This window comes from Monodon monoceros, unplaced genomic scaffold, assembly GCF_005190385.1.
Source record: "Monodon monoceros isolate NGI ecotype Baffin Bay Population unplaced genomic scaffold, NGI_Narwhal_1 Super_Scaffold_16, whole genome shotgun sequence".
NCBI classification, from domain to species: domain Eukaryota; kingdom Metazoa; phylum Chordata; class Mammalia; order Artiodactyla; family Monodontidae; genus Monodon; species Monodon monoceros.
The window spans coordinates 2,371,889-2,394,561 of NW_021703772.1; positions in this window are offsets into that span (position 1 = coordinate 2,371,889).

A 22,673-nucleotide genomic window follows, 5' to 3' on the forward strand; every position below is an offset into this window, starting at 1 on the left:
CAGCACAGGCTGAGTTTCTTCTCAATTCACAGCTTGTTAAAGGAAGTTTTCTTCCAGGCCATGACCTGGGGCCAGAACACAGAGATTTTTCTGCTCTCTGTTCATGCATGGTGAAGAACCTTCCAATTTCTCATCTCTTAGATTCAGATAAGAAGAGCAATTCCAGATTCTTGGGTCTCAGGGTCACATGTAGCCTCTGTTGCTGTAGAAACTCCAGCCCACACCCGCTTTGGAGCCAAAACTCCTGCTCTAGCTGAGATTGTCCTCTTTATTTCTGGGAACTGGAGATTTGCCTTTCTTGCTTTTGTCTTGGCTCAATATTTTAAGTTTGAATCAGCAGTTCTAAGTGTCTGGAACAGGCATGAACATATCTCATGACTGCTGGGTCCTTTGTAATGACCAGAAATCTACTTAATTATCGTAGATTGAAAATTGCTATAAGATCCTCTTTCTTCCCTTCCCTTCCCATTCTTAACTTTCTTTTTCCTTCTTTATCCATTTTCACATGACTTTTTCCAGAGGCACCTATTTTTGTGAAGTTAGAGAAATCCTGTAGGAATTTGAATTAATTTAGGAGGAATTTTTATTTATCTGATATTTAGCCTTCTTATTTAGAAACATGGTATAATCAATTCTAAGTTTCATGTTCATTATTTTGTTGTTTACTATTACACTTTCTTTTTTCTTCAAAATGTTCATTCGCGTATAAGCAACATTCTTGGTAATGAGTTGATGAATCTTCTTGATTTGCATATTCAGGTATTTTCAAATAGCCTAGGAAAGTTTTCTTCTCTTATAACTTTGATTTCCCTTGTATTTTCTCTTTTTTTTAACATGGGTTTCATGGATCTTCATTCTCTCTCTTCTTTGTCTATCATTTTCTCTCTCATAATTTTCTTATTTTTATCTGCATTTTGAGATGACATTTCAAAAGCTTATGTTCTTCACTGTAAATCCACCTTTCTGCAGGTGAGCTCGGTCTCCGCTGCATCCACTGCAGCTCTTGTGCAGCCTCCTCTCCTCTCCCTGTGCTCGGCAGCTGGTCCTTGTCTTGTCACCCCAGCACCTCCTCCCTGAGGCTCCACTCCCCACGATTGGTGCAGACCCAGAGCTACGTATAAGCAGGCCAACTGTATGGATGGATGACTTTCCACCCTCTTACTCCATCACGCCTACTCTCTTCTGAGAGAAAGCATGCTTTGATCATCCTTTTTGTTTCTCAGTCCACCTTCCCTGTCACCACAGTTGTTAGAGGTTCCACCTTATTCCGACATACCCTGTCCATCACACCCGTACCGCCATTGCTTTGGACCAGATCTGAGGACCCAGGCAGGACTGGGCAGGGCCCTGCTGGGACTCTTTCTCTGGTCCTTATTTCTCCTGGTGCATGAGTTCCATCTCCCTCACCTGTATCTTGTCTCCTGTCACCTGGCAAGGGCTTTGGCCACCAAGACTTTGCTGGTTCACAGCTGTGGCTGCACACTCCCGGAAGACCAGGCCCCCGCACCTCCAGGGGAAACATTTTTTTTTCCTTGTTGGTTATTTATTTTAAATCTAGCAGTGTGTACTTGTCAATCCCTAACTCCCTAACTAACTCCCCACCACCCTTCTCCAGGGGAAACATTTTGACTGGCTCTGCAGGGTCTTATGCCCAACCCCATGGCCTGAGGGCAGGCTGCTCTGATGGTCAGCCCCTCTAGAACCACTGGTTCACATAGGGAAGGATAAGCTCCCCAGAAGGAGGGAGTATGGACCCCAGAAGAGGAAGGAGAACTGAGAAGACAAAAAGAGTGTGCGCCCCCAGCCTGGTCTGTATTTAGAATTGGACATAGGTCCTTTCCAAGGTTTCAGAATAACCACTGAGTCAGTTAATGAAATGAAAAAATGTTGCCAGTAGATTGTTGATGTCCTGTGGCTGAAATATCTGTCAAATCCATTGAATTCTTCATTTTGTAACCTATTGTTTTTTCTGTTTTTTTTTATTAAGGCATAGTTTACTCAGTAAAATTAATCCCTTTTGATTTTGACAAATGTAGCCACCAGCACAATCAAGATATAAAACAATTCCATCACCTTCCAAAATTCCTAACCTATTTTTGAATCAAGAAGATATAACCAGTGGTGCACCTGAAAATGAGATTTCATTTTAAAATATTTAATATGTAAAGATATATTCATGGTTACCCTCCATCACATTTATATTGAACTTGTTTAAATCTGGGGCTGGTAGAATGAATGTGTGTGTGTGTTTGTGTGCATGTGTGCATGTGTTTAATGCCAGCAATACTAATTCAACAAAATTGCCTTCAAAAGCCACCCAAGTATTCCCTCTCCTGCCAACGTGCATTTCACAGCCCCACGTCCTTGAAATGCCCACCCAGGTTGAGTTGCAAGTCCCTTTCCAGAAATTAGAGCAGAGTGGGAGTTATGCTCAGAGGGAAACAGACAAGGCGTCCGGAGGACGGGAGGCGAGAATTCTACTGTTGAACCACCAATGCCTTAAGCATCCGGAGAAAGGTTACAGAGAGATGGGAGAAGAGCAGGAGAGGCTTGGTGAGAAGCGGGCACAGAGCAGGGCTGGGGCAGACCAGAAGCGGTTCAGGGACACAGAGAGAGGGCAGAAGATGCCGCGGAGCTGAGAAGGCATGGGACTGGGCTGAGGGCACCAGCAGATCCTGCGATGTGGTGGGAGCAGTGACCAGCTATCCGCCCACTGCCTGGGCAGAGCCGGCCAGCGTGGGGGTCTGAGTAAAGCGTTCCAGAGGTGAAGACAGGGCCACCAGGAGAGCTCTTTGCCAACTTGTTTCTGTCTCTCTCCAACACACATGCGTGATCACACAGGTGGCTCTTCTCTGCAAAGGTCCTTCCCGTAAAGCAAAGGTGCAATTACAAAGGCTTCCAGAACATAACTGCAGCACCAGAGACCCCTCAGGTTAAGTTAGTTTGAACTGAGCCAGAGTCAGATGATACGTTTTTAATCTCAAAGAAAGGTAGTATTTAGAGGTAGAAGAGATGAGCCTCTGAGTTCAGTGACAGCACTCGGAATTAAGGCCGGCCGGAGGATGCAGCCTCCCAGCTCTCTGGCAGGTGTTTGCTCCAAGTCAGACTTGCAGAGTTAGCTCCTCGGACCCAGGAAAGCCCAGCCTGGAATCTCTGCCACCAGCACATGGAATCCTCAACAGGCTCACGTCTTCCCAGGAACGGCGATGCTGGTTAGGTACATGCTGAGATTTCCACATCTCCAAGGTGAAGGTCTCTTACCAAGCAAACAGCACAATAAATGTCATTAAATGCCTTCAAACTAAAACAAACCCAAAAAAGTTCATGCAAATTCAGGGAAATTGTGTAACCTATTTTCCCTATTTTTTATTAAAGCACAGTTTGCATTCAGTAAAAGTCATCCTTTTTAATTTTGACAAATATATAGGAATGTAACCACCACCACAATCAAGATATAAATTCTGGTTTGTCACAGAGTGCAATTCAAGGTCAGGACAAGCTATTACCCCCGCAGGGCTGCGTAAGGATATGGCTCTGATATCCTGTGGCTCTTAGTTTCACATCCTGGTCAGGCCCCCTGAAGCCGAGCGACTTTGGATAAGTAACTATATCTTCCTAAGGTTTCCCAGCTACAGATGGAGAGGACAGCATTGCCCACCTAACAGGGGGTCATGTAAGGATGGGACGAGTTGCTGGGAAATGTGTAGGCAGCTCTGGGCATGTGTCGCTGTGAGCACCTGTCAACGATGGAGGTGGGAGTCAGAGGTTCTCATCTGTCAGCACACCCAGGAGTCTGCCTTCTGCCTGAGATTTTGGTTTGTCTTTCAACTAAAACTGAGACCCACTGTGCAGAATGAGGAAAAGCAGCAACAAACAAACGACAAGCAGCACAGGTAAGTCTCCCACGGCATTTCATGTGCTCCAAGTAGGGCTCTGAGTATTTTACATACACTGACTTATTTAATCCACACAACGTATGTGGTGAGCATACAGAATCTCCATTCTACACATGAGGAAACTGATGTAGCGAGAAGGCCATTTGCTCAGGAATTCATTCACAGCTGGTAAGGTGTGGGGTGGGGTCTGTGTTTTTAACCACTACACAACCCACTGTTTCCAGAGCGAGGGCACAGTGGGGAAGCAGAAGAACAGGTTGGACACTATGAACATAGATGCTCATTTATCTACAAGGAAAGATGTTCCCCATATATAAGGTGAGAAGAGCCCTCTATAAATCTAGGTACATCGAAAAACAAAGAATTCAATTTAAAATGGGCAAAAGACTTAAACAGATGTTTCTCCAAAGAAGATACACAAATGGCCAGAAACACATGAAAAGAAGCTCAAAATCACTGATCATTCGGGAAATGCAAATCTTCATATCTTTCAATTAGGACGGCTGTTATCAACAAACACACACGCATTGGCCAGAAAGTGGAACCCTTGTGCATTCCTGGTGAGAATGTAGAATGGTGCAGCCCCTGTGGAAAACAATATGGCAGTTCCTCAAAAAATTAAATAGAGAATTACCATAAGATCCAGCAATTCCACTTATGGGTATAAACCAAAAGCATTTAAAACAGGGATTTAAACAGATATGTGTGCACCCATGTTCGTAGCAGCATTATTCACTCTAGCCAAGAGGTGGAAGCAATCCAAACTCCATCAGCAGATGAATGGATGGATAAATAAAATGTGGTCTATCCACACAATAGAATATCATTCAGCATTAAAAAGGAAGGACATTTTGACGCGGGCTGCAACATGGATAAACCTTGAGGACATTATGCCGAGTGCAAGAAGCCAGTCACAAAAGGACTAATACTGTCTGATTCCGCTTCTACAAAGTACATAAGATAGTCAAATTCACGGAGACAGAAAGTAGAATGGTGGTCGGCAGCGGCCAGGGAAAGGGGGAGGATGGGGAGTTAGTGTTTAATGCGAGCAGAGCTTCAGTTTGGGAAGATGAGAAAGTTCTGGAGACAGATGGTGGTGACGGCTGCACGACAATGTGGATGTGCTCAATGCCACTGAATATAGGGAGAGGGAAGGAAGGAGAGAGATTATCAAATGCTGTCTCTGGGGTTCGCTCAGTTTAGGAGTTACCTTTCTTTTCTCCTTTACATTTTTCCATACTTTTGACAGTACTTTGATGACAACTGTAAGCCTTTTACTGAAATCCCCTACTTCCCTCATCTCCTCCCTCTCCCCATCCGAACCTGCCTTTGTGCTGCTCCTTGATGGCTCGTCCCTGGAGGTGGCAAGATACAATTAGACCCATTTTGCAGACAACAAAGTGAAGACTCTGAGAGGCAACATGAGTCACCCAAGGTCACCAGGTAGGTGGGGAAGTCTGGAATCCAGTCGGCCCTGCGGGGGACACAAGAACACCCCCGTCTGCCTTCCTGCAAGAGGCTGGTCCCTGAAGCCCCAGTCATCATCTCTACGGGGAATATGTTTGTTTTCAGAGGCTGGAGCCTGTGCCTGTCAGAGGCCTGGTGAAATAAAGGCGGTGGCAGTTGGGTCTGGGCTGTGGCCGGGTGCGTGCTCGGCGCCGCAGGGGAAAGCATCGAGAACAGTGACACTCTCTGACTTTGTTATCCAGGGAACTGGAAGCCGACACCTCGCTTCCCACGTGGGTTGACTTGGTTGGGACCAGAGGTGGAGGGCCGGCCTCTGTGGTTTTCCCTGGAGGCCTCGGTACCTTTTCCCCCACTGTGGCTGCCCCTCATCCTTCCCCTGTGACCCTGCAGAGGCCCCAGGCCGGGCGTCGGGCTCCCACCTCGGGGCGGGGCCCGGGCTGTCCTCATGGCCCTCTGATGCCAGCATCCGCTGATTCAGACTACTGGCTACCACTGGACTCTTACTTTTCGCTTTCAGAATGGTCTTCGGGAGGGGGTGGCTATTATAAAGTTCAATTTCTACTGTGTTTGAATTAGCCCCATTTATAAATCTGTTACCTTCTTTTTTTCTCCCTTAGATCCTACAACCACAAATCGCATTGGCTTACAGTCATTTTTTTTTTTTTTTTTTTTTTTTTTGTGGTACGCAGGGCTCTCACTGTTGTGGTCTCTCCCGTTGCGGAGCACAGGCTCCGGACGCACAGGCTCAGCGGCCACGGCTCACGGGCCCAGCCGCTCTGCGGCATGTGGGATCTTCCCGGACCGGGGCACGAACCCGCGTCCCCTGCATCGGCAGGCGGACTCTCAACCACTGCGCCACCAGGGAAGCCCTTTACAGTCATTTTTACGCTGCACTCACTTGTTTATTATTTGGATCCTAGGAGATTTCTGTGCTAATAGAAGCTGTTTCTACATATTCAGCGTCAGGAGCCACGAACCGACCGCTGGCTGCCCTTGGCCGGGCTCTGCGTGACTCTGAGACGTGCACGGGCCAGGACGCCAGGGACCTCAGCCCCGGTCTCCAGGCGGCCTTCGGAGACGCTGCGCAGTCCAGCTGGGGGACGTGGGAGCCTGGGTGGGCAGGAGGGGACAGGCGGGGCAGCCCCCAGCCGAGGACACTTCCTGACTAGTCACTGGCCTCTTTCCCAAGCTCTGCTCCTTCTTGGAGGTTAGGCAGTCACGGCGGCTCCGTCTTCGATGGAAAAGGCCAGGATCTGCACTTTTTTTTTTTAGCAACTGTCCTTTCCAGCTCACAACGTGCAGGCTCAGGCTGTGTTTATTTGGATCTTTCCGAGGAACCCTCTAACCGTATCCATTTCTGTAGACAGAGTTGGCAGAGTGATGGAGCTTTCCTATTCTTCTTCTTTTTTTAAGTTGCAAATGCTTAAAATTCTGCTGGCCCTTAAGCTCCCAAGGGGACCCCCAGCCTCAGCCCCCTGTGCCGTTGCCATGGCGATCTCCCCTTCCCTTTAAAGTCTGGAATGCCACATTCCATAAGATTTGCACAGAAAGTCGTTTGATCGTACGCAAAGCCCTGGCTGTCGATCTCGAACATTCTGTATCAATAAACACGCTCGAGACCCTCTCTCTGCCTTGCTGTAAGAAATCAAACTTGGAGACTCATTTAGGAGACTCTGGAGGAGTCCAGGATAATAGACGGCCCAGCCCGGGTATAGCACGAATTACCTCTGATTCTGTCCCTCAGCAGGCTAGCATTTTAAACTATTATTACACGACCAATAGCCTGCATTACAGAGCAGTGGTAAAATTATGTGTAGTCGAACCCAACACCGACCAGGCTCAAAATACTGAATTTTACACAGACACTAAGGCCATTTAAAATGTTAAAGCAAATTTAAATCCTTAAATAAATAACTTTAATTACATAAAGAACTAGATTTCAAGGAGATTATGGTTATTTGCTAGAGGAAAATAGCCTCCAAGTTGTCTTTACGACGTAATGGTTAGTAATTTTTGAAGGAGTATTCTCTTCTCTAAGCCTATGTGTTCAACCATTTTCTGAAATAGGAACAGGACTAATTGCTCTCGATTAAAAGATTGTCCCTATTTTGTGTTAGGTCAGAGGGACGAAACTAAACAAAAGATACAATGTTTCTTTGTACAGAGAAATTGCTTTGTCAAAACGGAGAATTTCCACCATCAAAAATAAAGCATCAGGAATAGAATTGCTACTTTGTTACAATAAGACAGAATTCCTCTGTATTGACTAATGATGGATTTTATGTTTGTTACTAAGCAGCGGGGTTTTTAAAAATTATTATTTCAGGAGTGTGTCCTTCCTTGTTTGCAATTGTGCTTTAGCTGGACTAGATGACAGTCAACACACCTGCAGAGTTTTACAAGCAGGAGCAGTGCTGGGACTGAACCCAGGCAGTCAACTATTGTAATGAATCCAGAAAAGAAGTACACCACTTGTTTTCCCTCAAAGATAGAGGTGATGTGGCAGCGTTTTCAGATGTGCTTGGTAAGGCGGGGGGTGGGGTGGGGGGAGCAGTCTCTGCAGGTATGTCCACTGCCATAAATCTGTTAGGAGCGCTTGCATGATAAAATAAGGGAGTGGATCGCCTGCTTCGAGAAGACAGCTCAGGAAATTGCAAAGACAGAATAATGCACGTGAATCTGGGCCGGCAGGCTGGCTTCCTTGTGCTTGTACAAAGGGGCAAATCAATTCTTCTCCAAACATCTAGGACCACTTAAATGCAGAGTCTAGGCTGGATGGGGTTGGATCTGCATTTTACCCTAAACAGAGAATACCCATTGGAATATTGCATCAAATTAGCTTCAGTAAACTTCCCACTCCTGTTATATTGTTTTCTCATTATAAGATATACTCTCTATGGCAAGGCTGAGGAAAGAACCAATAATCCGAAGCCCAGTTTTTTTTTTTTTTATAAAGTCTTTACTATATAACAAGTCAATGAGCCAAAAGCATTCATTTTTAAACACTGTGGGCACATACTTTAGAAAAATGTCCTCCTCTGCAATGACTGAGTTTGTGTAACTGTGGGCGCACATGTTGTAGACGAATTATGTGTTCCAGAATTGCAGAAATGAAATAATTCTCAATTTTAGAAATGTTTGGAGACAGAGAATGTGATTTCCATTGCTAATTTAATGCAGGTTTTTAAAAATGCCTTTTATAACATCAAAATATTACAGATGGAATATATTTTTGTCCTTCTCTTTTATCTAGACAAATTCAGGAAAACTCAGAGGTTTGGTATGACATTTTCATCAAAAAAAAAATATCACCGTGCTGTGTCAGAAACACTCCTGTGAAAATAGGAAGAGAGAATTTAAAGACTTTTTCCTTCGAGGAAACCCCTTCAGGGAGATACACTCAGAATTACCAACATTTCTACCAAAATATAAAGTGTAAAGAAAGCCTTCAATTAAACCAGAGGTTTTTTTTTTTTTTTTAAAGAAAGCTGTATGATTTAAATGCTATCTTTTCCTGCATAATTTAAAATTACTTTTTATTTTTAATTAGATGTGACATTGTTTGCTGAGGTCTTGGTACCTTCTGAACTGTTATAAAGAAGAAATTCATTTAAGCTTCAGTTTAGCAATCTGCAGTTTTCCAAGAGCTCAAATAAGTGAAAATTAAAGGGTGATATTCAAAAGAATCCACTAACTACAAAAGGGGTCTATATTGAGTTTATTACAAGTTAATGAATTGCTACGAGAACACATTTCCGGTTTTAAAAATTAGTTTTAAAAGACTTAAGCAGAATATCATGTAGGTAGTAAAACTGGAAGTTTGTTTTTTAAAAAAATATCCTGTCATCATTAACTGAGGCTGTAGCTTCAAACGTCTTCAAAACCTGAAGTCACAGAAACAGCTTCTTCCTCCGGAAGGTTTCTAAGTGGCCATTTCACATAGAACATCCTTAGCTTTCCGTGGAAATATGTCTTCTACGGCACTTTCATTTTCTGAAGTGATTTGCTGGAGTTCATAAGAGAAGAACAGCTTTATGGTTCCCTGTGAGGATTTTACTTAACTTTACATAACTTTACCTCATTGCACTTTTTTGCTATTTGAGCAGCTCATCTGAGCTTTAGGTCACCCCCTAATGCTTTGCCTGTTAGTTTCTGGGGACCTGAAATCACCAGTGCCTGCAGCCCGAGGGGAGGGAGCCGAGGGAGCCTGGGGGCTGCTGTCAGGGTTGCCTGGGCTGTCCCCATGCTTGGACACAAGCACTCGGCCAGTGCGGGTCTGCTGGGGCCTCTACCCTTTTCTGGACCAAGGATGTTCAGTAGAAACAAAGGAAAGCCGACCTTGACCTATCTCTCCTGAGCTTTTAACGATCTGGAAGGAATAGTAGGTCTGTTTTCATAGAAAAGGGTGAGCCTGTTGCAGGATTTTAAAAGAGAAGTTTGCTAAGAGCCAGGAAGTGTGGAAGAATTGCAGCAAGGGCGACACCGTATTTAATTTGGCCTCGTGCGGTAATTCTGATCTGGGGAGGCGGCCTGGCTTTGGCATGAAGCCTGCCGCGGAGAGCAGCCCTTGGGTGTCAGTGGAGATGCAGAAGCAGCGTGGCCACAGTTGCACACAGAAAGCAAACGATTAACGTGAGAGATTTGTGACCGTCCCTTTGCGTTTACATTCAGGAAGAATGGGCAGTGAGAGGTAAGAGAAAGCACACGTTCAGGAGGGTTTTTGTTGGAAGGAGAGGTACAAGGCCGTGGTGAGAGCACCCGGAATGTGTCACACGCCTTGGCAAGCTTCTGGGCTGGGCAGGAACAGAGCCATCGCCCCCCCCCGCCCCCCCCTCCCCGCACTTACTCCCTTTGCTGGCCTCTGTCTGATGCATCTGGTAATTAATTGCTCACTGGAGAACTACCTTTTCAGCAAACCAACATGTTTTCCGTGTTTTCAGATCAAATGAAAGGACATTTCTTTTCAGGTTCTGAATCCAATCCCACATTTCAAACAGCATGTGATCCCGGGCTGCAGCCGGAGCCGGGCCAGGGGTCGGGAGAGCTCCCTGGCAGGAAGGAAGGAATCCAGGCTGCCTGGGACACCTGTAACCTTGGGGGACGGCCTCCTGGACGCCCGGCTGGGAGGGGACGCACACCCCCTCGTGGAGGAAGATGTGTCGTGTTACTGTGAGTCCATGTGATGGTGGCTCTCCTGCCAGGCGTCAATAAAACCGCATGAACTGTGGAAACAGCCCACATGTCCATCAGCAGATGAATGGAAAAGCAAAATGTGGTCCATCCACACAGTGGAATACTATGCAGCCTTAAAAAGGAAGGGCATTTGGACACAGGCTATGACTCAGAACCTTGAACCTTGAGGACATTATGCTCAGTGAAATAAAACAGTTGCAAAAGGACAAATACCGCATGATTCTGAGCAGTTCCCTACAGTAAGCAGTCAAGTTCACAGAGACGGAAAGTAAAATGAAAGGACCAGGCTGTCTGGTTGCTGGAACCACTCTCGGGCTCCTATCCCCAAAACGTCAGCAATTCACTGTGTGATCGTAGGCAAGACACTCACATCTCTGGACTTTAAACTCCCTAATTTTTACAAAGGAAGGATTTGAACAAGATCTTCTCAGAAATTCCTCCTAGCCTGGATTTTGGACAGCCAGAGTGATGATCTACAGTTCTGAAATTAAAAATTCTAATGTTCATGCTATTTCTTTTTGACAGAGAAAGGTAATACTGATGTAACATCTCTCTTGCCTACACTTGTGTGTGTGTAAACAACGTGGAAAAAAAGGGTGCCCGGTGATGCTTTCCCTAACAGAGAACATATTTCCGTTGTGCAAAACCGTAGCCTCCTCCTAACTTGCCTTTTATTTTTATTTTTTTAACATCTTTATTGGAGTATAATTGCTTTACAATGGTGTGTTAGTTTCTGCTTTATAACAAAGTGAATCAGTTATACATATACATATGTTCCCATATCTCTTCCCTCTTGCGTCTCCCTCCCTTCCACCCTCCCTATCCCACCCCTCTAGGTGGTCACAAAGCACCGAGCTGATCTCCCTGTGCTATGCGGCTGCTTCCCACTAGCTATCTATTTTACGTTTGGTAGTGTATATATGTGAAACTTAAAAGCTTTTGCACAGCAAAGGAAACCATAAACAAGACCAAAAGACAACCCTCAGAATGGAAGAAAATATTTGCAAATGAAGCAACTGACAAAGGATTAATCTCCAAAATTTACAAGCAGCCCATGCAGCTCAATATAAAAAAGACAAACAGCCCAATCCAAAAATGGGCAGAAGACCTAAATAGACATTTCTCCAAAGAGGATATACAGAGTGCCAACAAACACATGAAAGAATGCTCAACATCACTATTTATTAGAGAAATGCAAATCAAAACTACAATGAGGTATCACCTCACACCAGTCAGAATGGCCATCATCAAAAAATCTAGAAACAATAAATGCTGGAGAGGGTGTGGAGAAAAGGGAACACTCTTGCACTGTTGGTGGGAATGTAAATTGATACAGCCACTATGGAAAACAGTATGGAGGTTCCTTAAAAAACTAAAAATAGAACTACCATACGACCCAGCAATCCCACTACTGGGCATATACCCTGAGAAAACCATAATTCAAAAAGAGTCATGTACCAAAATGTTCATTGCAGCTCTATTTACAATAGCCCGGACATGGAAGCAACCTAAGTGTCCATCAACAGATGAATGGATAAAGAAGATGTGGCACATATATACAATGGAGTATTACTCAGCCATAAAAAGAAACGAAATTGAGTTATTTGTAGTGAGGTGGATGGACCTAGAGTCTGCATACAGAGTGAAGTAAGTCAGAAAGAGAAAAAGAAATACCGTATGCTAACACATACATATGGAATCTAAGGAGAAAAAAAAAAGGTCTAGGGGCAAGACGGGAATAAAGACACAGACCTACTAGAGAATGGACTTGAGGGTATGGGGAGGGGGAAGGGTAAGCTGTGACAAAGTGAGAGAGAGAGGCAAGGACATATATACGCTAACTCGCCTTTGAAGTTTTTCATCTGCTGCGTGACCACAAGAGGGCGATGAGGGCAGTGGATTCTGTCAGCACATGTGGGAGCCAGGGTTGCTGTTCTCTCCTGGATCCTTTCAGCGTCTCTCTGGGGCTCAGTGCCTGCCACAGCTTCTTCAAGGGACTGAGAACAGATATGGAGGCAGCGAAAGAGCTGAGACCATTTAAAAATAGAATATCTCATAATCACCAAATAGAATTCATTTAACAATTAAACTAGCTAAAAAATATTTTAGCGTCAGGCATTTGTTTCATTGCAAAGTAATCTAGGAAGCGTCCAGAGCTTAAAACTCAAATGTCATCCACCCGCGCCGCAGCCCCCCCCGCCCCCCCCACCCCGGCTTGCAGGCTCCGGGGTGATGTTTCCAAACCTCGGAGGCGGTCAGGCTGGGTGGCCAGGCGCTTCCTGCTCACCATGCTGCCATGAGCTTGGCTTTGTCCCAGTGTGACCTAAGGACCATCTGAGACACAGTGCTAGTGAACTGATTCTGGTACCAGACTGGGAACGGGCAAAACTAGTCCGTAAGGGGAGATACATTGAAAAGTTCCCTCCCCAAGCGGGCCACTCTCCCGTCTTTGTGGTTTCCTCCTTGGTCCAGCCAGAGCGATTATTTGCATCCCGTGTCCCAGGCTACCATCCACTGACTGAAAGATGCAGCCGCCCCTCTGGTTGGGAATGTATACCGTGTCCTGCTGGTAAATTATGACCACGCCCTTCGAGGCTGACACCTCCTCCTGGACCCAAGCTGCTTTGAAGCCCCTGCTTTCAGCCTGGTCATGTATCCTGCATGAAAGAATGTCCCTGAGATGAGTGAGTTTCTTCCAAAAGGCTGGGCCTGTAGTAACTGATTAATTGTTTTCTTTTTTTATTGGAGTCTAGTTGATTTACAATGTTGTGTTAGTTTCAGGTGTACAGCAAAGTGAATCAGTTATACGTACACATATAACCACTCTTTTTTAGATTCTTTTCCCATATAGGTCATTACAGAGTACTGAGTAGAGTTCCCTGTGCTACACAGTAGGTCCTTATTAGTTATCTATTTTATATATAGTAGTGTGTATATGTCAATGCCAGTCTCCCAATTCAGGGTGATTTCATGAGCAGTGACTACCTCCCAGGCACTGTCCTAGGTTTCCCATTTGTGGAGACTCACCTCTGTTTTCCAATAGACTTGCATTATAATTTTATTTGTGACTGATTTCCAATGGCAGCTAGCATTTCTGCTTTCACTTTCTCTAGTCCTGTCTCTTTCCATCCCAAAACAATCTGAGAACCTTGAAAAGCCTAAGACATCACATATGAAAGTTACTGCTGCAGTGGACCGCTGCATCTTTCAAGTCACCCTTTTGTCACCGATGGATACAGACTGGTATTGTGATGGCACAGTGCCAGGCAGAGAATACAGACACAGTGCTGGGTCTTCCCTAGCGGTCCAGTGGCTAAGAGTTCACCTTCCAATGTAGGGGGTGCAGGTTCGATCCCTAGTCAGGGAGCTAAGTTCCTGCATGCCTCACGGCCAAAAAACAAAACATAAAACAGAAGTAATATTGTAACAAATTCAGTAAAGACTTTAAAAATGGTCCACATCAAAAAAAAATCTTAAAAAACAAAAAAAGAAAGACACAGTGCTGTCAGGCTTAAGTACAAATTTGTGGTACCTGTACCTCAACCTAAATTTGTTTACACACATGTGTAAATGTCTCCTGTTTGTTTTATAATTGACCAAATATTTATTCAAAGCCTAAGGTACACAAGACAAAGTTGTTCAGCTCTAAGGATAAGAATAAATTCAACAGGGCCCTTGGCTTCAAGATTTGCATCAAGAAGAAACAAGACTCATACACACAAAAGTGTACATGGTAGCGTTTGCCCGCCTTACACTTGTGAAAAATGCCTTCTACTTGCTTTGTTACTCTCTGGTTAAGTTCACATATTCACGTATTCGTGTACTCAACATGCATTCAGTCCCTACCAAGTGCTGGGCACTGATGCAGACCCTGGGGTGCTAAAAATGAAATCATGGGGATGGAGAGAGCCTAAATACAATAAAAGACCTTGCCACTTCCTTCCACCTGAAATAAAAATAAACAAAAACTAGACGAAATATAAGAAACAACCTTGGGTTTTTAGGCCACAGTACAGGAAGGGGGCACCAGCCAGGGCCCATCAGACTCCCTGAGCTGAGAAGATAGGGTTGAGAGTTTGGGGAAACCAATGTAACTACGTTTTGCAGGGCGTAGTACCAGAGAGAACACTGGAGGTCTGCAGAAGCTAACCTGGAAGTGTTAAGCTGATTTCTGATCAGCAGATGTGTGTGAGAAAAACTGTCCAAGGCCAGGAGAAAATGGGTTAGAGGGACAGTGCCCAGGGTGCACATATGTCTGGGAATAGTGCTTGTTCCAGCCAGCCAGACTGGAAAACCTCTAGGGGCTCTGGGTACCAGCACTTGCCTTAGTAATGGAGAATAAGTACCCTGGATTAAATGAAGCTCTGGTCCCACCAACACCAAGACTCAAGAGGATCAGACTGTTTTCAAGAAATTCAATTGCATCCCAGAATAAAGTTCAAGAATATTTACAGGAATACAAAACACCCAGCACCCAAGATGAAATTCACAATATCTGACATCCAATCAAAGATTACCAGGCAGGCCAAAACCAAATAGAATCTATAATGAGGAGAAAAATCAATAAACTGACATAGGCCCAGGCCTGACACAAATGTTAGAATTAGCAGACAAAGAAATTAAAACATTTATCATAACTGCATTCCATATGTTCCAAAAGTTAAGAAAAGACATGAAAGATATAAATATATTTGAAGAAAGATGGAAATAATAATCCAAAAATTTCCAAATTTGATGTGAAAACTATACACTCAAAGACCCAAGAAACTCAGTGAACCTCAGTCATGAGGAATACATGAAGAAAGTTACACCAAGTTAATCAAATTGCTCAATGTCAGTAAAGGAGAGGAAAATCTAAAAAATGGCCAAAGATAGATGGCATTTTATATAGAGAAACAAAGATAAGACAAGAACAGATTTCTCATCAGAAACAATGTGAGTGGGAAGATGGTAAAGCAACGTATTTAAATTACAAAAACAAAAAAGCCGTCGGCCTGAAATTTCATACTATAATATATTCCCAAAATGAAAGTAAAACAAAGCCTTTTATTAAAAACAAAAAAAAGAAAGAAAGAAAAAGGTAAAAGAAGTGGAGACATGAAGGTACACTACTGTAGGGTTCATCTACTCTGCCTGGTATGGTTTAGCACCCCTGGAAAATAGACTGCGATAACTTAAAGTTGTACAGTATAAACCCTGAGGCAACCACTCAAATAACAAAACAAGGAACTATGGCTAAGAAGCCTTATAGGGGGATAAAATGGAATCATAGAAACTACTCAGTTAACCCCAAAGAGGGCAAAATGGGAGAATAAAGAACAGATGGGACAAATAGAAAATGAATATTAAGAAAATAGCCTTCAATTGAACCATGTCAGTCATCATGTTAAATGTAAATTGCCTAAATGCCTCAATTAAAGGGCAGGTGTTGCCATATTGGATAAGCGAGGCCCAAACTCTATGCTGCTTACAAAAAATCCACTTTCAGGCTTCCCTGGTGGCGCAGTGGTTGAGAGTCTGCCTGCCAATGCAGGGACACGGGTTCAGGCCCTGGTCTGGGAGGATCCCACATGCCGTGGAGCAAATAGGCCCGTGAGCCACAACTACTGAGCCTGTGCATCTGGAGCCTGTGCTCCACAAGAGGAGAGGCCGCAACAGTGAGAGGCCTGCGCACCGCGATGAAGAGCGGCCCCCGCTCGCCACAACTAGAGAAAGCCCTCACACAGAAACGAAGACCCAACACAGCCAAAAGTAAAATAAGTAAATAGATAAAAAAAATTTTTAAATCCACTTTAAATGTAAAGACACAAATAGGTTAAAGGTAAAAGGATAGGAAAAAGATATATCATGTTATGCTAATTCACATAAAGTTAGGATGGCAATATTGCTATCTGACAAAGGAGATTTCAAAGCAAAGAATATCACCAGAGATAAAGTTATTTCCTAATGATAAAGCCGTCAAGAGGACTTAAATATCCTAGATATTAAAGATATTAAAAGAATAAAGGATTTTATGAAACTTTATGCCAATAAATTCGTGGTCTTTGATGAAATGGACCATTGCTTGAAAGACACAGGCTATCAAAGCTCACTCAATTCTTTTCCAACAACAAACACAGCTGGTGTTGAAGGAAAAAGACCCCTATATCTGAAGAAATGAATTCTGTGCCCGTAGAGAAAGACCCTGCTTGGCTGCAGCTGGAGTTTGAAGTTTTCCGTTTGCTACTTCTGGAAAAGGAACCACAGATAATGTGAGCTCAAATCTGGATTAAGGACAGATGAAACCTTTTGCCCAAAGTCAGAGAACCAGGCTGCAGAAACAGGAAGTCCCCACTCAACTCAGAAACTCTGCGAGGTCAAGGCCTCCTGGGACCCAGGATTTCTGGAAAGGGATGCAGCACATCCACCAGCCCTGAACTTCAGATTCCAGATGATCAACTGACGGAAAACGACCAGGGCTTCGTAATCATGGAGGTTCAGAAAAGACTGGCCGGCAGAACAGAAGGAGAAAAAAGCAAGATGTGAAGCAAAAATGTGCTTCTGGAAACAATTTACTCTAGGAAGCATCAGTTAACGTCAGGAAGTGTCCTCAGCAGGCTCAACATAACCCAGGAAAATACAGTCTCCATTAACAAGGGGCGGAGAAGTCGGTACCAGACAAGTGCTACCCCTGCCTGTGGCTCCTCCCCAGACCCCGCCAACGCCCACCCCATCGCCTGTTCCATCCAACCTTGAACTCTGACCTCGGCTGTCTCTTCTCCAGTTGCACTGCTGTTCTGCCCAACCAGACCATGGTGCTGTCTGCTCCCGCCTCAGCCTAGGGCCACCAAAGACCTGTGGCTGGACCACCCGCCTCTGGGTTCACTGTTCACAGTGGATGGGTGCACTTCCCCTTCCTCGGTCTCGTTCAGGCCATTTCTTCTGCCTACAGCGGCCTCCTGACTCGTCCCTGGAGTTCAAAGGCCCAGCGAGCCTGCCTTGAGTCACAGCAATGTCCCCCCTCCTCTCAGCCCATGGTCAGGTCTTCATCTGACACGTGCCTAGATCAGGCCATCTGGCTGCACCCAGGCTCAGGGGGATCTGCCGGCCCGAGTCTGAAGCCTGACCTTTCACCCTCAGCTCCAGGGGTCCTTTCACCAAAAGGGCTGCTGTCTTTGGTGTCTGTGGGAGGGTCAGAACCCATCTTCAGCCCCCATAACTCTGAGACCCGCTCCCTTGCCCTCCCGCCCAAGCAGGGCCCCGGGGCAGGTGCCGGATCGCAAGCGAATGAGGCCCTGGCTCTGAGCCGGGCTGGACTGGACGTGAAGTCACACCTGGGCTCTTTCAGGGGTTGGGTTTGAGAAGCATGACTGAGCCAAGCCTCAGCATCCCCCGAGCGGCCGTGCGGGTTACTCCTAAAGGGCCGGCCTGGGCTGCTGCTTGAGGCCCCGCCCCATGGAGACACGTGGGACTTGCCGGGCTGAGCAGACCCCCGGTCCTGCTCTCCGCCGCGAGTGTGGCAGGGGCGCAGCTCAGGCCCGTCTAAGGCACAGGAGAACGAGAGGGGTCAAGGGACAGAGGGTCTCAGGTGAAGCGGGAAGCTGGGGACAGCTGTTCCATGTCATGCTGTGTCTTCTGTGGGGCTCCCTCGGGTGGGTTGTGCTAACGAACGGCGCCCTTCTCTCTTGGACCCTCCTCGGCCAGCGCTTCCGGTGTGTTGGGGGCAGCCAGGCCTGGGCGCGCTCCCCTCCGTGCAGCAAAACCCTTTGTTAATTATTAAAGGACGCCCCTTCCTCCTCAGGCTCACAGGAGACCCCAGGGCGGCCCCGGGCCCCAGGGAGGTGGGAACCACTTGGGCTGATTTGTCTTGGCAGGAAACCAAGTTAGCCGGAAACACCGGGTGTGTTTCTCATTAACCAGGTGGTGCCGCCGGACGCCCAAGGTGGGCTCTGGAACCAGAGCCCTGTCCTCTCCCACATGGGGGCTGCCCTCTCCCTCTTCTCTTCTGCAGAAAGTGGCTGGCGAAAGGGACACATTTCCTAAAAACAATGCAACCTGCTGACATGTAACTGCGAAAAGCAAAAGCTCTTTTCATGGCTGAGAGGCCAGAGAAAGGGTGACAAGTGTGCCCGACCCTTTGGAATGTTTACACCACCTCAGGCTTGGATTGATCCCGGATCCTAGCATGGCCAAGGGCTGGAAAGCTCGAGGCAGGCATCAGGTTCAAGGCTCAGAGGCTCCAAGTGTCCGGGGCTGTCTTTGGAGGCTGCAGAGACCAAGGGAAGTTGGCCCTCTCAGACATTAGCAGAACAGGAGAATCATGACCGTGATTGCACACGTGGATATGCATTTCACAGCTCACATGCAGCTTCAGGGTCAAATGACATCTCTGCCAGACTCTCTTCCTCTGTCGTCTGAGGGGCTGAACCCACCCCCGCCCAGGGATCCAAGCATCAGAAGCAAAGCTGGACTTGGGTCCTGGCTCCTGGGGAGGAAAAGCCGGCTTTGGGGGTGTCACTCTCGGTGGACCCTGGGCTCACCCCACACCAGACAACAGGCCAGTCTGCAGCCAGAGTGGGGTGCTGTGACATCAACAATCCTTCCGGTCACGCCGGCCACTCCCCAGCTTCCCTCCACCTCTGGTGGCTCTTCCTCTGAGCACCCACTGCCCCGGGGTGGTCCTAGCCCCCAGCTCCAGTCTCACGCGTCCCTCTGTCGTTTCGGCTTCTCCACTCACATAGACCAGACGCATCTCAAGTCAAGTGCCTGTGACTCCGTCGCTTTAAATGGTCCTCTGTCCATCCAGCCGCTTGTCACAGAACCAAAGGGACCTCGATTTCTCCTTCTCCCTCCCACCACGTCCAGTCAGTGCCAACCCTGTCAGTTCCTCACCACAGTAGCTCCTGGATCTCTTTGCTTCTCTCTACACCCTGCCTCTGAGCCTCAGACAACAGCAGTTTCCGACTGTGCTTCCGCTGGTCTCGGGCCACATCCACGGTGGCCAGGGCAACTTAAACACACAGACAGCATCCATCGCTCGTGTGTTTCAGACGGCCCGGCGACACCCTGCACACTTAGAATGAAGCCCAAAATCTCCTCACTGGCAGGAGCTGACCACCATCCCTTCCCTCTCCGGCTCCCTGGGACACCCACACCTCCCAAACTCCAGGTCTCTGCTCCTCTGGATGCCCTCTGTGACCCCCATCTCAGGAGGAGCTCCCCCCAATTTTTCCTTGTCACAAGGCCATTTGTTTCTACTAGTTACTTCCGTAATAACTGGGCTTGGTCTCTTCTTACAAGACCATGAGCCCCACAAGATCAGGGCTGGTCTACTTCCTCTACCCCAGCTGTGGCAATCTGCCCTCATGCAGTCAACACAACAAAGACTTATTGATCAAGTGAATTAGTCATGTTTATGCAAATCTCTTCCCATGATTCTCTGCCCATTGGAATTCTTAAAGATCACCCCCCCCACCCCCCACCCCCCGCAGCCAGAAGTCTTCCAGGATGTCCTCTGGTCGTTGATTGCTCGCTCATGCCACTTCCCCTGATCTTCAGTTGAGCACAGGACACGGGAATCCTTGTCCTTTTGAGTTCTCACTGGACATGCAGCACCTGAGTTGGTGAATCCAGTGACACGTCTGTCTGGGGCCTGGGCTGCCTTCAGCTGAGAAGCTGGCTCTTTGCTGATGCCTGTTGCATGGAAAAGACTGTCTCTGGATTTCACGGACTCTGGAGGCTGTGACTGCCTCAGTCACTGGGTCATGGAACTGTGCTGAGGAAGCAGACTGGACCTTGCTGTCCTGAGCGGTGGCAGAGTCATGCCAACACCATCCAAGTCTTGAAAACATGTGCCCACTGAGGCCTGGGTGGGGGGTTTGGATATGCAGGACACAAAGGCAAGAGCTAGGGAAGCAGGGAAGTAGCAGCATGCCACACCCCACCAGGCTGCAATGTCCCAGGACCGGAGCTCGCTGGTAAACTTGGCTGTTGGGATCATTCACATGTGATGTTTTTAACCCAAAGGCTCTCCATCTGGCTTCTTGATTGGCTGTGATTTCTTCTGAAAACATTTACGGTCCTTTGAAGTATTTATAATTGTGTGGGGGGCAGGGTGAGGGATCCCTTTTGGCAGTGTTTAGCAGTTTCTGTGGCTGAAAATAGAATTTGGCCTAATAGCCGGGTGGGCGGGGTTGAGGGCCAGAGGTCAAATTCCACTTGTTCCGTAATGAGCACTAATGAAGTGATGGGTTGGGGGAGCTCTGTGTTACAGGAGGGAGCAGCGGGCTTGGTTGGGGGAGGTCGCTGGGCTGTGTGGAAGGAGGCTGAGTGAGAAGTGCTGTGTGCCCACAGGTGACCCCCAGCTCCTTGGGGTCCAGCACCCGAGAAAGGTGTGAGGCTGTGAGTTATACTGTCTTCCTTTGCTCAGAAGAGGTAGGTGACCTGTGGAAATCATGGAGCGAATGGGGTCTATTTTTAAAGCATGGGAAAATCTTCCAGTCCCTTCATCCTTTCTTTAAAGAGATTGAGTGATGGAAGGAGCTCTTGAGGCAGTAATATCCCGTGACAGAGCTTGTCTTCCAGAGGAAGCTGGTGCTGAGGCAGGTTCAGTGGGTGTGTCCCGGTGCCCTGACACCTGCCCCCTGGCCTGGTACCTGCAGCCTTTGTCCCAGCCTGCTTCGTGGGGAGCTGGTGGGGGGATGGGAAAGAAGGAAACCCCAGGGCAGCTTGTTCCTGGGCCACAAACAACACTTGTTCTGGATTGAACTGTATCCCCTCAAAATTCACATGTTGAAGCCCAAAGTGCCAGGACGTCAGAATGTGACCTCGTTTGGAAGCAGGGTCACTGCAGATGTAATTAGTTAACATGAAGTCACACCGCTGTAAGGTGGGCCCCCATCTAATGTGATGGGTGTAAAGGGAAATTTGGACCCAGACATGCCCAAAGGGAGAACACCATGTGAAGAGGGAGACAGGGCCTGGGGTGACACACACACAAGCCAAGGGACACCAGAGGTTACAGCAGCTGCCAGAAGACATCCTGGGACACAGTCTCCCTCATGGCCTCAGAAGGATCCAGCCCTGCTGACACCTTGAACTTGGGCTCTGGCCTCCAGACTGGGAGACCATATATCTCTGCTGTTTAAGCTGCCCAGGGTATGGTGCTTTGTTATTGCAGCCCCAGGACACCAACCCATCCCCTAAAAGGCCACTGTCTGAGAGAAAACTGCTCTCTCATGGTCTCCCCAGCTGACAAGGAGGACGGTCCAGTCCCAGGGCTGCTCAGGTGGGCTCATGTGGAGAACAGCTGCCCCAGAAGTGGCATGTTTATAAACATGGAATGCATATTGATTTACAATTTATTGTTCCTGCAAGTTTTATATCTAAATTTTTAAAATAAGTTTCCCGGATGTTCAGGCAAAAGGAAAATTACAACAAGTCGAGATCAAAATATTCAAAAAGAAACGGGGAGTGTCAAAAAATAGCACTATGTGGGTAAATACACAATAGTCTTTTTTCTTGTTATTTTAACATCTTTAAAAAGGTTTAATGTTGTTAAATGTTTTCCTGTTTAATGCTTTAAATGTTTTAATGTCATTGAAATCAATGAACTACATTGTGGGTTTGTAATAAATGTAGAAGTAAAATGAATGACAACAATAGCACCAAGGCTGGGGAAGGAGGAATGCATGTCAGCTTATGCTGTACGTGAGGATGAGGAATAGTATCGCCTAAAGGTAGGGTCTGATAAAACCATCTGTACCATAAATAGCAACATAGATTTACAGCAAATAAGCCATCAAGGCAGGTAAGATGGAATTGTGTTCAATATAGAAGGAGAGAAGTCAGGTACAGTTCCATGGTAGTTGGGGTGCTGGGGCATGTGGACGTTCTCATCTGGTTTCTTCTATTTTCTCAAGAAATAGAAGCAGGGTCATCAGTGGAGAGTGAACATTCATTCATTCGTCCATCACATAAATGCTATGACTACCTACTCGTGCCCAGGACTGGTCTAAGAACTGGGGGAACAGCAATGAATAAAATGCCCTCGTTGAGTGTACATTCTAGGGGTGTAGACCGACAAACGATCACAAGTCTTTGGTGCTATGAAGGCACGTGAAGGTGGGCACAGTGACA